Source organism: Neoarius graeffei, chromosome 19 (assembly GCF_027579695.1).
Source record: "Neoarius graeffei isolate fNeoGra1 chromosome 19, fNeoGra1.pri, whole genome shotgun sequence".
Lineage (NCBI taxonomy): Eukaryota > Metazoa > Chordata > Actinopteri > Siluriformes > Ariidae > Neoarius > Neoarius graeffei.
Window position 1 is genome coordinate 16984378 of NC_083587.1, and position 14669 is coordinate 16999046.

General features: G+C 41.4%; 1 protein-coding gene across 5 annotated transcripts in view; it reads right to left on the reverse strand.

The window, feature by feature from the left end:
• The window catches only part of ctnnd2a (catenin (cadherin-associated protein), delta 2a), a 789966-nt gene that overhangs the window by 696155 nt on the left and 79142 nt on the right, over positions 1-14669 (reverse strand). For all 5 annotated transcript variants that reach the window (XM_060899742.1, XM_060899744.1, XM_060899741.1 and 2 more), the window contains exon 4: positions 12323-12755. The gene's annotated coding sequence lies outside the window, so the exon portion shown is untranslated. The remainder of the gene's footprint in view (positions 1-12322; positions 12756-14669) is intronic.

A 14669-nucleotide genomic window follows, 5' to 3' on the forward strand; every position in this document is an offset into this window, starting at 1 on the left:
TTTCACGAAAGGAATATTAAAGTTGATAACAAATAGGAAAATAAATGTTGCACTGTTTTGGTAATAAAAATTTTCTTTGTTGAATATTTTTTTCAAAAATATCGTTGGAAATTCGAATTGTGAACCCAATATCATGAATTGAATCAAATTGTGAACTGGGTGAATCGTGACATGCCTACCTGGCAACATTGGTGCAATCTTTATGTCAAAATAACTGAACGTGGAAGCACTGAATTATGGTATCAGGATGTGCTTTATCAAGGACGTGAAAGATGTGAATGCTGTTTTCACCAACCGACCCTTTATTTATTTATTTATTTATTTATAACAATTTAAAATGACTTTAAAATATCTGTGAAAATGTTCCTTCAATCATTTTTCCTCTGCAGACAGAAATGAACCAATCAGTGACCCCATGGGAAGAGGTCTTGTAGAGCAGAGAATTTGCTGCACGGCTAAATATAGGCTCCTAAAAATAGAAAGGCTCGATACACACGTTCCAGTCCGTGGCGAGACGAAAATCTTTGTAATGTACCTGTGTCTTCCTGAGGACACGAAATAGCACAAGGTTTAGTCACACGTTGTAAAACTCGGTGGCACTGATCAGGTTATTTGATGCTTTCTCCATAAAGATGTATTTTAAAAAAAAATGAGAACGCAGTGGAGTGAAGAGAAAAAAAAACAGAAAAAAGAAACATGTCCAGGATGATGGATTGTGCATCTGTAATCAGTACATTTCCCGCATCGCTGCTTGGATAGCATACAGTTTATTCTTTAATTCTCATCTTTATATCTCCTCACCTCAGGTTTGTGTCTACGAGTAAACACAGACATGCAGACAGACAGCTGTGACTCAGCACACGAGGATTAGTCACTTTTCAGCTTATGCTTTTTATTATGCTGTGAAATGGAAAGGGTTTTATTATTATTATTATTAGTTTAATGGGACAAACAAACAATATACTGCAATACCAAAATGACTGAAGGTATTAAACTGTCATAATGTTTTGTCCAGCACTTTGACAGTCGATGTTCTGTGTTCATTTAGATCCCTAATGAACAAACCAGACACGACAGTGGTGATGAAATGACACACTGAAGAAACCTTGAGAGCAACCAGTTCAGTTCAAAAGGGAATTGGGCAACACCAGATGATAAATCACTACCTCTAAATTAGTTCTGCTGCCCTCGGAAATCATGCAATTAGTTACAACGAGTCGACGTGGCCATCATGTGATTGGTAGAGAACATACTTAAAGTCATAGGAGCAACGAAGATCATTTGGTGAATCCAAACAAGCCGACAGTCAACGGGAGCCAACCGCAAGGAGCGAAACTGGCCGTACTATCTGGGTAGGAAGGCTGTTGACTTTCATCTACTCTCTCCACTGTCAATCACAGTGACACAATCCAATCATGGGCATCTGTGAGTTCTAGAATGTGGAAGATGGCAGACAGTTCTTTCCTCAGAGTGTTTGTTTATTTGGACGAAGCATCTACAGTATTAACCTTCATGCTCTCTGGTTGGTTGCATGATCTTGTATGAGCTACAAGAGTTGAATGGTCCATGGGAAATGGCAGGTGAAGAATTCAGGGAGAAAATTTTCAGAAAAAATACATCCTGGACGATGTTCTTGGATTGGATTGCTCCACCACCAGCAAGTCTAGCCTTTCTCATTACTAATATTAATCTTAAAATATACTTCAAACAGAAAGAAAGCTGCTGAAGAAAATCCATTTTGGATATTTGACCTTGATGTGACCTTGACCCTATTTGGTTGAATTGTTAAAAATATCACAGACTTTGAACATCCCCATGGAGCAACATTAAATCCATTATTAAAAAAAAAAAACAAAGACTATGGCACATCCATAGGTGCTTTCAAATCAGAACCTTTTCATAGTTCTTAGAACTGTTGGAGAAAGTTCTCCCTTTTTTTGAGGGACTTTTTTAGCTCCTAATTCAAGGTAAGTTCTTTCTCAGTACAAGAGGAACTATGAGTGATGCAAGTGTACGTTGATTGGTTGAACCACCATTTTTAAAAATCTTTATAAAATGTCAGCCATGTAAACAACAGCATTAAAAAATGAGAGGAAAAAAAAAACATGGACAAATGGACCAACAGTGAAGTCCAGGCTGTATTGAGTGTACATGCTACGGAGGAAATACAGCCTGATTTTGAGTTATCTGAGCAGAATCTAAAAATCTTCGCTAACATTTCTTGCTAACATCATACGTCACTTCAGTGTTCCTACTGATGGTGTGAATGTAAACAGAAAAAAAAAAACCTTGAATATATGTATGTAGTTCTCTGTGGAGATCCCCAGTGGGTGGTTCCTCTCTCTCTCTCTCTCTCTCTCTCTCTCTCTCTCTCAATAAGTCCCTAAAACTGTTTGGCCTTGGACTTGAGTCTGACTCGTGCCCTAATTTTAAGGACTCGTGGCTTGACTTGGACTTGAGCACTGATGACTCGGACTTGAGCTCGGACTTGTGCATTAACTGCATTCGGACTCGTAAATTGAAGATGAGAATTCTGATTTTTTTTTCCTTATTTTTTGTAACATGCCATAATAATTTGGCATAAGATACTTTTTGTACTAATTTCATGCAAGAGAATGCGCATTCACCTGTGCATACGTCATGTTCAGGAACAAACTAACATTAATGGCGTTAAAATGCCTGGAGAGACGCCCCTAGGATTGTCCACTTTGCTTATACAGACTTCTCATGCAGTGAGAAAAAAAACGCACTGCTATGTGTTCCATATGTAGAAGAACTATCGAGGAGACGACGGGGACAACCTCAAACTTCAATCCTCATTTGGCAAGACTCCACCCAGAGAAGGAAGTGACATGCTATGTTCATTGCTCTGTTGATAGTGGGTGGGGTTTGCTTGCTGAGCGATGAACTAGCTAGTGTTAACCCTCTCTCATGTTATTTGCCCTGTTGATAGTGGGCGGGGCTTGCTGAGCGATGAACAAGCTTTTTATCTGTAGCCTATTAACTAAAATGGGGCAGTCGAGCAGTAACGTTAGTCCAACACAGATGCAGAGACGCTTTCACATAAAGGCACAAACAGCCACCATCAAATGGTGCGGTTGGAGGCTTGTTCTCGGACTCGACTCACATCAATAGTGGACTCGACTCGGACTAGACTGGAAATTTTCTTTAATGACTTGGACTTGAACACTGGGGACTTGAGACTGGACTCGGACTTGAGGTTTAGTGACTCGACTACAACACTGGTCCAAAAGCACCTCATGACTCTGCCTGGAGGAGACCATCCACAAAAAGTCAGAAGCCGTGTACAGAGTTGGTTAGTCAGAGAATTATAAGTAATTAGAGGAGATAAATTGATGAATCAGACCAACAGACATAAGCCAACAAGAGCAACCGGTTGTTTTTAATCATTCTTCACCGGATCATTTCTGGATAAGTCTAATGCAATGCAGTGAGACTGATGATGGCTCTCATGAGATACTGTACCTCATAAAAAGATCTGACTCTAATGAGTATATATCTATACACGCCATCCTGAGTGTGAAAACTCAAGCATAAGCATCTGTGTGTTGGCAAAGCAGGTTGGAAAGTCATTGAGAAATGAAATGTTGTCATAGTGATGTGCTATGAATAAGATTTCCATATCAAAAGGACCTTCACACCAATAGCACAACGCCAACTCTGCAAAGCAAACTTGGTAAACACCAGCACAGTCCTGGAGTTGTAATTACGCTCTCAGAAAAAAAAAAAAAAAGTAAGAAACTTTCCTGCCCGTTAAAGAAAATACACGGAGAAATTCAGAACCAATTACGTGTGAACTGGATTATATAGCGCATGCTCTTGATACAGTGTATAAGCCTCAATTACGACTGCTAATATAACGGATCTACTCTCTGACTTCCTAAGTAACGAAATTAGATGAGGTTTGTCTCTCATCAAAGTTAATGAGATCACTAAAGATGGCACTAACAATCAAAAAAGACTGTTAGCACGCTACGCTGTGTTTGTGCTGGCCTTGAGGTCTGTTCTAACCTGTTCCTGTCGTTCGTCATCTCAGTGTCTGCACATAAATTTCCTGAGCATGCATTCGTTGTCAAATTAACTGTCATAAAAAATGGAGGCCAGGAGGGAAAGATATTACCAGAGGTTCAAAATGTGACGTGACCTGAGAAGAAATTAATCTTGCGAGACAAAAGTCAGGTGGGTGGGGTGGGGGGTTGGTGGGGCGAGGGTTGGGGGAGGCAGGGAATGAAGACAGGCTTTTAAACAGCAGATATTTCATTTAACTACTGATTTCTTAGATCACCTAAAAATTGTCACCTTAAAAATTAGTGGAAACATGCAAAATATTCTTTACTGCTCAGGTTATTAAAAAAAAAAAGGATGTACACCAGCCTCATGGTCGCACTTCAGCCATAAGAGCTTCAGACATTCACATAGAACTGCTTTAGAAAGAATGTAGATGAAGCTAGAGCTACGAGACTAATTTGCATAAAGTATGCTAATTTACATAAAGCTTAGTTCATTTGCATAAAATTTGTTTTTTGTTGTTTTTTTTACCATTTGCAAACGTGTGTTGGGATTTTTTTTCTTGACATCACAAAGTAGGTGTCTACATTTGTGTCTTCAGATTTTTTTTTCTCAAACAATTATAGTCCAAAATACCATTCAATGCAAAAGTTTGCACACCCTTAAGACAAAAAAAAAATATTCAATTTCACAACTGTTTCATCAATCTCAAAAAGTTGTAAAAGGGTAGTATGTGAACAGATTAATTGTGAAGGAACAAATAAATATCGTCTTATATTTCATGCCTTGTTTTATCTGTTAAATCTACCCAATCTTACACTGCCATCTTAACATCAAGCTCATGATGATCTTCCTTTTCAAGCTATTTCGATAAAAGGTTTGGGGTTTTTTTTTATTATTATTATTTTGTATTATTGGATTTTCTTGTGAATACATCCACATTTCATTCCTCAGCTCTTGAAATTGTTTTTTTAAGTTATAATGTAATATAGTTTTAAGCATCATGGGTTTGATTATGACATGCTGATAAAACGCATACTTAAGAAAACTCTAGGGTTTGGTTCTGTGATTTAATTTAGGATGGAAATACGGGTTTTTATCTAAAATGTGTGTCATACTGAATCTGCAAAACCTCATAAGCATTATGGTTTATAAGAAACTACATTAAAAATGACATTACTGAACAACATTAGAGCATGAATTTGTTATTTTCATCCAGCAGCTTGCTGCATGCCTGATGAGATGACCTAGCCACGAGATGATTATTCTCCATCAACATGGGCCTTGAGGAACATTCATGAAGTCCATCTGTTAAATTAGCATTGCTTCATAAAAAAAAGAAAAAAGAAAAAAGATCGCCTGTACTCTGTTATTAATCTTCGAACACATGGTAATTTTCTAGCATGCTGCCTTGCAAAAAAAAAAAATTCTCAGAATGAGCAGAAGCGCAATGGTGTGGAAGACAATCAAGTGAAATGCCTTTTGGCAGCTCACTCCGCCGTACCAGAAGCTCCAGTGACAATTACCCAAAACACAATCTGACTGAATCTTCTGATGGAGAACACAGCAGAGAAAGCACCATCCTGTGAGAAAGTGTCTTTGAATAAAACTGGTTTCACATTGTGTCATTTTTCAGCCTGAAATCACACGGCATGAAAGAAAATTTCGGTTTGAGATTTAGTTAACGTGACCAGACGTCCCGGTTTGACCGGGACAGTCCCGATTTTGAGTTGTGTGTTCCCAGTCCCGACAAAGGTCCGTCGGGACGCTGAAATGTCCTGGTTACAGCGATCATACATAGCCAATGAGATGTCAATAAAGCTTCTAGCAATTCAGTATTAATGTGCGTGTGTGCGCAGTCAACCTTACAATGTATCTATTTGTACAGTGTTGCCGCGTAGAGGCCGCATTATAACGGGTTTTTTCGCTAGTGGCTGTCAACTACTGCGCGACAATGCCGAACGGATGAGCGCTGGGCAGAGATGTTCGCGTACTTCAAGAGTAGGGAGATTCCTTACAGCAATGTCAGCCAGCTTTGCCAGTTTGCCATGTGCCTACCTGGCACCAATGCTCCAGCTGAGCGAATATTTTCACTCATGAGCAACACCTGGACTGACGAGAGGAATCGCATGACCGTGCCTACTCTCGAAGCCTTGCTCATTACCCGGGCCAATTTCGACGATACTTGCTGGCAGTTTCCCAGCAGGCTCTCGGGCAATAAAGCGCTACTGGAGCAAATTCACTCATCATGTAAATATATGCAATAAAATTGCATCTTCTTTAGGGTTGGGTGGCTGTGTTTCTGAAACATTTTTTGTTGTCTTTCATCTGTTTCATCTGTCTTTAATCTGCATCACAGATTGTCTTGACTTGTTTGATGCTGTTGTCAACTCAGGGTTCACGTTTTCAAAAGAGTTAATAGCCTACACTGGTTAAGATTAAACGGAGGCATTTTGGGTAAAGGTTCGGAGGTGACAATGATTAGGCTTATGCGCTCGTTCCTGTTACAATGCATAGCCTATTGTTTAAAAAAAAAAGCTCATCGCATAAAATGTTGATGTTAATATACAAGCAACGCATTTTCTTGGCGTTTTCACAAAGGTGAAATAAATCAGTTGAAATTTAGGCTATTGGCCTATTCCCTATCATCACATCTGTTGTCTGATTTTAACTGAATTGTGATAGAAGTGCATGTAGATAAGAAAATACTTGATCAATCTCTGAAATGTTGATAAAAGTGAGCTTCTACAAAATGATAAAAGCACCTGTCTGAGCCATGGTTTGAGCCGGCGCATGTTTACATCAAAACGCGTGTGCGTGCACGAGTGTCACGGTCACGCGCAAAGTGTCCCGGTTTTAGACTCGGGAAATCTGGTCACCCTAGATTTAGTACATACTGAATAATCTGATGCCCATTTACCGCATTTGTGTTCTGTTAATGTGAGAAATTTCTGATTAAAATCTCAGTGTGTGTGAAATTTCACGGAACAGCTACGAAAACGAAAGCGGCAATGCAGAAATATAAACAAAACAAGCTAACTCTCTTAAAAAGTCTCTCAAAATCTGCCTATTACCTCAAACTCACTTTGAAGAATATTTGTTTTGACATGAGCATGTTTTCTGCACAAGCTGATTTCCAGATTAAACAGAACGTAGACATTGGCTTTAAAGACCCATTGACAGTCATTTCGTATTAATTTTTAAACAAACAATATATGACTCCAAAGATAAATTCTGGTTTTAATTCTTGGTTTAACTGTCCGTTTTAAACATCAGAAGTAATTTTAAATTTCGCGCAGGGAGATTGACCTGGATATGAACTGGGCTCATTCAGAGATGCCGGAAGTGACGTCACATCAGTGTGTCGTTTTTGTTTACAAGTCACTATGTTGGTTCAGTTCTCACAAGTCTTGTGATATTGAGCTGTGGTTTTGTTGTGATTTCCTTGCGTGAAAAAGTTAAATGGCGTCTAACCGAAAAGGGATTATATGTGTGGCTTACAGGCCTCTGCATGCTCTTGCGACAAGGCTTTCGCAGATAGCTTTTCGCAGACAGTTGTAATTTATTGTTGAGCGGGGGAATAGGCGTGCGCGATGTTATTCACTGCCACAACGCAAGGGGGGGCGAAGTCGCTAGGAGTAGTTGGTGGGTGTGGTTAGTGGAGTGTTTATCCTCTGGTTACTTATAATGACTAGAACTTTTTTTTTTTATAATGACTAGAACTGGAGTCGTATAGATGTACGTACTTCCTCACTTCCTCAATCAACCGCTCTTCATGCTGCTCCATCTTCGCTTGTGTTTTTAAAAATGCCGGTCGTGAAAACAAAACAAACCGGGAAAGTAGGGAAGCGGAAGTGCATGTACAGCGGGTAGAGTGGACCAATCAGAGCCCTCTTGTCTGCGGCGCTGTCTGCGAGGCTTCTGCGATGGTCACAATTTTTGGGAGGTGCGCGCAGAGCGTCTACGAAGGTGGGGGGGCTACGCAGACACTGTCTGAGACACCGTCTGCTAGGACTGGGTTGTCAGCATAAATTGGCCTTACGGGTGTTCTAACACCACGTCAGAAGGAGTGAAACTCCATTCCTTTCCTTGGAAAAAACACCCTGAAATAGCAAAAGAGTGGGAAAGAAACGTTTCCAAAACACGTGCGAACTGGAAGTCAACAAAATGGCCACGTCTCTGTTCAGCACATTTCGAGGAGCACTGTTTCACTTTGTCGTCCAGAACTCGAAGAATGTTTGATCCAACTTATCCACTGGTGTTGGAGGAGTCAGCTGTGCCGACGTTGTTTGACAGGCCCGGGCCGAATCAATCTGTCAAAAGAGAAACAGATGACAGCAGACCCCCCGAAGGGGCGGTCAAAAAGCGAAAGTCCGGTGGTGCCTTTGCCAAAAGAGAACGAGCCAGGGTACGTGGCTATGTGTTGTTATTCAATACATGTATGTTGTTTAAAATTTGTTGTAACGTCACAAATGCGTCTTATACCATTGCATATTACTTATCAATAGGCCAAAGCAGCTAATACCAGTAATGTACAACAACTGAAAGGCCAATACCTTGTTTCATAGATTTAGTTAGGATAATATACATGATATATGTGTGGAGTGATAGATAATAAGATGTCATCCAGCATGTTTTGAAAGTTTGTGAACCCTTTAGAGTTTTTGATATTTCTGCATAAATATGACCTAAACTTCTGGTAGCTACTGTATCTAACATGATCTAACAGGAGCTTAGACATGATGTTTTTTGGAGTGGGACCAATAGTGTGACGTGACCAGGACCATATGTTTAAGACATTATGCTGTTTAAACAGAATCTTTAATAGACGTGAGGGCAGACAATCTCGATAGCTTCCCTGCTTCATGTTTTGTTTTCATGCAATCCAGAACGACATACACTGATGTGACGTCACTCGCCCTAGCGGCAAAAACGGGCAAATGGCTCATGGCGCTTGTAGAAGCCGGGGCAAAAAACACAAAATCGGCTCTGAAATTCTTGATTTTCTACAAAGACGACCCTTTATTTAAGTTGAGTTTTGGATATTTTATTTCACAATACAGCAATAAAACAATAAATACACATATTACGTGGTGTAAAAAGTTGTGTCAGTGGGTCTTTAATCACAGGTCTATCGTAAAAGGATCTTCATATAATCGTATAATCTGGCATGGAGAAGTAAGGAATAAAATATGACCTGGTGGTGTCATGAAGCGGCCCGGATGTTGATTATTTTCCTTTCGTATAAATACGGAGGTGATTATAGGAAATCGTGTGCACTGATTGGTCAAGAGATTTGGGCTATTTTTCGATAATCACCTCGAGTGACTCGGCAAAATGTTGGCCAATCACTTTGTCACCGTAAGTGAGGAAGAATTACAAATGGTGAAAGAAAATGCTGTTCCTAAAAGCACTAAAGATGCTCCAAAGTTTGGTCTAAAACTATGCAAAGGTAAAGTGGGATTATGATTTTTTTTATTAATTTCAAAACAAAGTATTTTATGTGACACGGCGTAGATAAATGATGCAAGTCTGCGCCGCACCATTATTACATTTGCATACTGCTTTTGAAGATTGAAATAAATAATTTTTTTGTCTTTGTCTCAGTTATTATTCACTGATATTCACTTCGCCTTCGGCGAATAACTGTTAAATAATAACATCCCGCACCACAGCAATTTGCCAACAATTGTGATATTTATTAAAACAATGACACGTCATATTTTATCTGTTTATAGTTCCTTTTCTTTGTTTATAGTGACTTACTGTCCCTGAAAAAGGTTAGTCCTCCCTTACGTTCTAGCAGATAAACAGCCAAAACACAATAAGCATAAACTCCTTTGTGCTGAAGGCGTCCTGCGAAAGTGCTGACACTGGAGACTCCTTCCAGGAATGTTAAATAAACATCTTACCATAATCAACAATTATACTGTACGTATGTTTATCACTGTTAAATAATAACACATTTGGTATAAGGCTTGGATCATATGGTCATATGCTGTGCCAGTCCCTGTGAATGAGCTGTTACTATAGAAACGATAACTTATTAGAACGAGCATCATGGTGTGAAACACAGTCTGTTATAGAATTCCACTGATATTTTATTAAGATCATGTCATACAGTGCGACCCTAAAAGGCCGCTGAAACCTAAAACCAGCTCTCTGGGTGACCTTTGACCTGTAGAATAATTCGCTTCAGCCACTGAACTCCCACCCAAGCATGACTCATTAAATATTGAGTATTTGACTCAATTCCAGCATTGACACCAACACCAATTAATCTCTTTTAGCTGAACGAGCTGCAGGGTGAACGTTCATGCGTTCACTGCAATCACCGTGTGAGAAAAGGGCAGAGCTTCTAAATATTAATGCAGCACAAGAACAAGGGCTCGGGACTGAACGGAGCCATGGACGAGCCTCTCCTGTGAGTCAACAATGTCCAGAAATACTTACATGGCAACAAACATGACCTGGTATTGTAGTGATGTTTGTGTGTTTGCACAGTTTGGGAACTTGCAATCAAAATGGATTTGAACGAGTGATGAACTGCTAATATAGATCGTTGGATATTTGAGCAGCATTTGGTGGAGAAGTCATGGATTTTCCGGTGCTCTGATAAACCGTCTATGTGTCATGCACTCACAGATATAAAGGCACCAAACTGCACTTTTCTTTGTTACTGGCATAGTACTCTTGCCTTGTGTTGCATGGACATCTTTTGTACCTTTAGTGTGTATCTTTTACCAATAAGGTCCATGGAGTAATTTTATTCATCTTTTCCATAACTGGTCCTTAAGGTCCAATTAAGTTCCTTAAATTATAAAATTTAATGATACATACTAAAGGTACAAATCACACCACCTTAATGCTACCCCCACAGCGACACGGAACAGGACAGAGGTTGGTACGTTTATTTCTGAAAGTGTTCCACTTTAGTTAAAAGATTTAATTTTAAACTGTCTTCAAAGTATAATCAGAGAGTAAAGCAATGTAGACTGATGTGCTCTCAGAAATAATGGTACCAAACAGTACTTTTCCTCGTCACTAGGGTGGTACCATGAAGGGTACTTGGGTCTTGGACATTTTACCTCAGAAAGTAAAGGTCCAAAACATCAAATTAGGTTGTGTACAGTAAACATACAATCTGTAGTTCAATTTGGTACCCTTGTTTATTTCTGACAGTGCATAAGTCCATGTTGATCATCTCTTGGAAATGGAAGCTCATCTCATTCTCATCTCATTATCTCTAGCTGCTTTATCCTGTTCTACAGGGTCGCAGGCAAGCTGGAGCCTATCCCAGCTGACTACGGGCGAAAGGCGGGGTACACCCTGGACAAGTCGCCAGGTCATCACAGGGCTGACACATAGACACAGACAACCATTCACACTCACATTCACACCTACGGTCAATTTAGAGTCACCAGTTAACCTAACCTGCATGTCTTTGGACTGTGGGGGAAACCGGAGCACCCGGAGGAAACCCACGCGGACACGGGGAGAACATGCAAACTCCGCACAGAAAGGCCCTCGCCGGCCACGGGGCTCGAACCCGGACCTTCTTGCTGTGAGGCGACAGCGCTAACCACTACACCACCGTGCCGCCCGAAATGGAAGCTACAATCTACAAATATTGGGGGAAAGGCAGCAGAGCTGTCTGCAACTCATCCAAAGTCATCCAAGGTCATCCAAAGTGGCCCAATTTAAAAATAAGGGTATCCAACTGTACTTTGGGTACTTACTTGTGCTACTTGGATGGTCCCAAGTCACAACCAGGCATCTTTTGGAGCTTGACTATTTTTTTTTTTTTTTACTTTAAACCTTTAAAAGTACACTTTGAATGTATCTTTTCTCTGAGAGCTTTCCTCAAAGCTAATTAAATGCACACTGCATGCACCTTCCCAGGTAAAGCAGAACTACTATTCCTTCATTTGTTTGGATGAAATATATTTATCACGTGTGTGTGTTTACTCCATTTACATTCGGGTGCCCATTTTGCTCCAAAACTGATCAATACGCATCCAAAATTGTTCCAAAAAACAACAAACAAACAAACAAACAAACATATATTTTTGAGTCACAACTTGCAGAAATGCACTCCGGAGATCCCACAGTGAATGCATTATGCAGTGAGAGTAGAAAGCTCTGTAGTTGTACCTATTTCCGCCCATCCTGGATCTCTAGAGCATCATATCATCACTGAAACAGTGCGAGCGGGAAGAGGCGGAGAGAAGAAGCGCTGTGGATGGATAGATGGATGGATGGATGGATGGATGGAGGGATGTTGCGCACTCACCAGACGAAGAGCAAAGGAAACGCCGCACTCCTCTCCTCCTTTCCTCTCCTCTCGTCTGCTTTCTCCCTCGTTCCTGTCCTCCTCCGTGTGATGTCCTGAATTCACCAGAGGAAGGATGCTGCTCTCATTGGGGAGGGAGGGAGACGGATCAGTTGGCCGGATGTCCACGGTGGGAAGGGCGAGAGCGCAGCGTGGATCAGCGCAACGGAGCGGAGCGGCGGAGGCTTTCCACCCCGCAGCACACACATCACCAACCAACCAACCAACCAAGCCTGCTCTCTCTCTCTCACACACACACACACACACACACATTGCAAGATCATAGAGCGCCACCTGCTGCAGGTTGGAAAATGTTTACGCACCTGTTCTGTGATCAATTAAAGCCCATCCTTTCACCTATACATTTCTTTCCCAAACCTGAGAGTCCGGACGTCTGAAAATACACAGGTTACTTTGTGTCCATTCCTGAAATTTACTGAAAAGGAATTATCCTGTATGAGATATTCCACTTCACATGGTTTTGGTTGGGCGGCACGGTGGTGTAGTGGTTAGCGCTGTTCTCCTCATGTCCGCGTGGGTTTCCTCCGGGTGCTCCGGTTTCTCCCACAGTCCAAAGACATGCAGGTTAGGTTAACTGGTGACTCTAAATTGAGCGTAGGTGTGAATGTGAGTGTGAATGGTTGTCTGTGTCTATGTGTCAGCCCTGTGATGACCTGGCGACTTGTCCAGGGTGTACCCTGCCTTTCGCCCGTAGTCAGCTGGGATAGGCTCCAGCTTGCCTGTGACCCTGTAGGACAGGATAAAGCGGCGAGAGATAATGAGATGAGATGAGATGGTTTTGGTTTTTAATCATATAGTCAGACTGAACCATATGCCCCTATAAAATGGTTGGGGGAATCAATTTTATTCATCAGTATTAATGCTGGAAACATGCTGCTTTAGGTGATCAGGTTAAGCATTTGGCACATTACCACTGAAACCTGGCACATTCTCCGAGTCTCACCATCTGCTCCTGACTCCAGGAAATTCTCAGAAACTGTGAAGGAATGGTTTGGAGTGGAATTATTACAGAAATCCCTGTGCAGTGGAATAATGAGGTGTTTTGTTAGTGGGAGACCTTTTACTTGTAGGATGTCTCATTTCCATCACAATACTTATGCAAACCAGATTACTGCTGGGGAGAGTGGGGAGACTTGGGACAAGTTGTTGTTTTGTAGCTTTTGTAGATTGTGTGAAATTCTTTGCAGGTAGCTTCACATTCATATTGTATTAGAGAGAATTTACTATACCCTCTTACCATAACATGAGTTTCTCAGCTTGTCACTGTCAGTAACAGCACAGGGGATCTCAGTCCAGAGCAGCCTCCAAACATAGCCGCGATGGACTACAATTCCCAAGCGCCACAGCGCCCATCCTCCCGAGTACTGACAACATACCCGTTCCTATTTTCACACTAATCAGCATGCCTATATAAACACAACTCTGACAGACAGACGTTGCAAAGTATCACTCAGCGTTCTACACCTGATCATACCAAGCTATTTATTCCAGTGTTAGTCTCCCATGCTTCTGACCTTGTTTCTGTTTGTTTCCTACCTCGACTTTTGTGTACCCTCTGATTTAACGGTCACACATTATTTGGCCCTTGCCTGACTTTGACTACGACTTCCGGATCATGATTTTGACTTGGCTGCCAGGTTGTGAGGCACCAGTTCTCCCCTGTGCATGCATCAGTAAGTGCCTGCATTCTGACAGGATACTTCACTGCTATGGATGTAGCAGAGGAAGCGAAGCAAACTGCTCTGAATGCACAGGGATGATTGTTGGGAGAACACCAGCAGATGTTAAGTGAACTAAATATCCAAATGTCACAATTAACTGCTGTTGTCTCGCAGGCCCTCCTGACACATCCTACATCATCAGCCAGTGCTGCAACGATGGTTCCTCGACCAGACAAATTCTCTGGAGAGGTATTGGAATGTAAAGGCTGCCTCCTCCAATGTTCACTGTACTTCACTACCCTTGTGGGTGCCACTGAAGAACAGAAAATCGCCCAATTCATTACCCTTCTCACCAGCAAAGCTATGAGGTGGGCTAGTACCATATGGGACTGCAGTGGAGAGCATACCACCTCTTATGATCATTTCGTTGAGCTTTAAGAGGGTCTTTGATCATCAGCCTGAGGGAGTATAAGTGGGAGAGAAGTTATTCACAGTTCAGCAAGGAGAGAGAAGAGTGGCCAAGTATGCGCTGGAATTCCGTACGCTAGCGACAGGAAGTGGCTGGAATGAACCAACACTTAAAGTCACATTCCACCAGGGCCGGAACCCCGAAAACCTCACTGAAT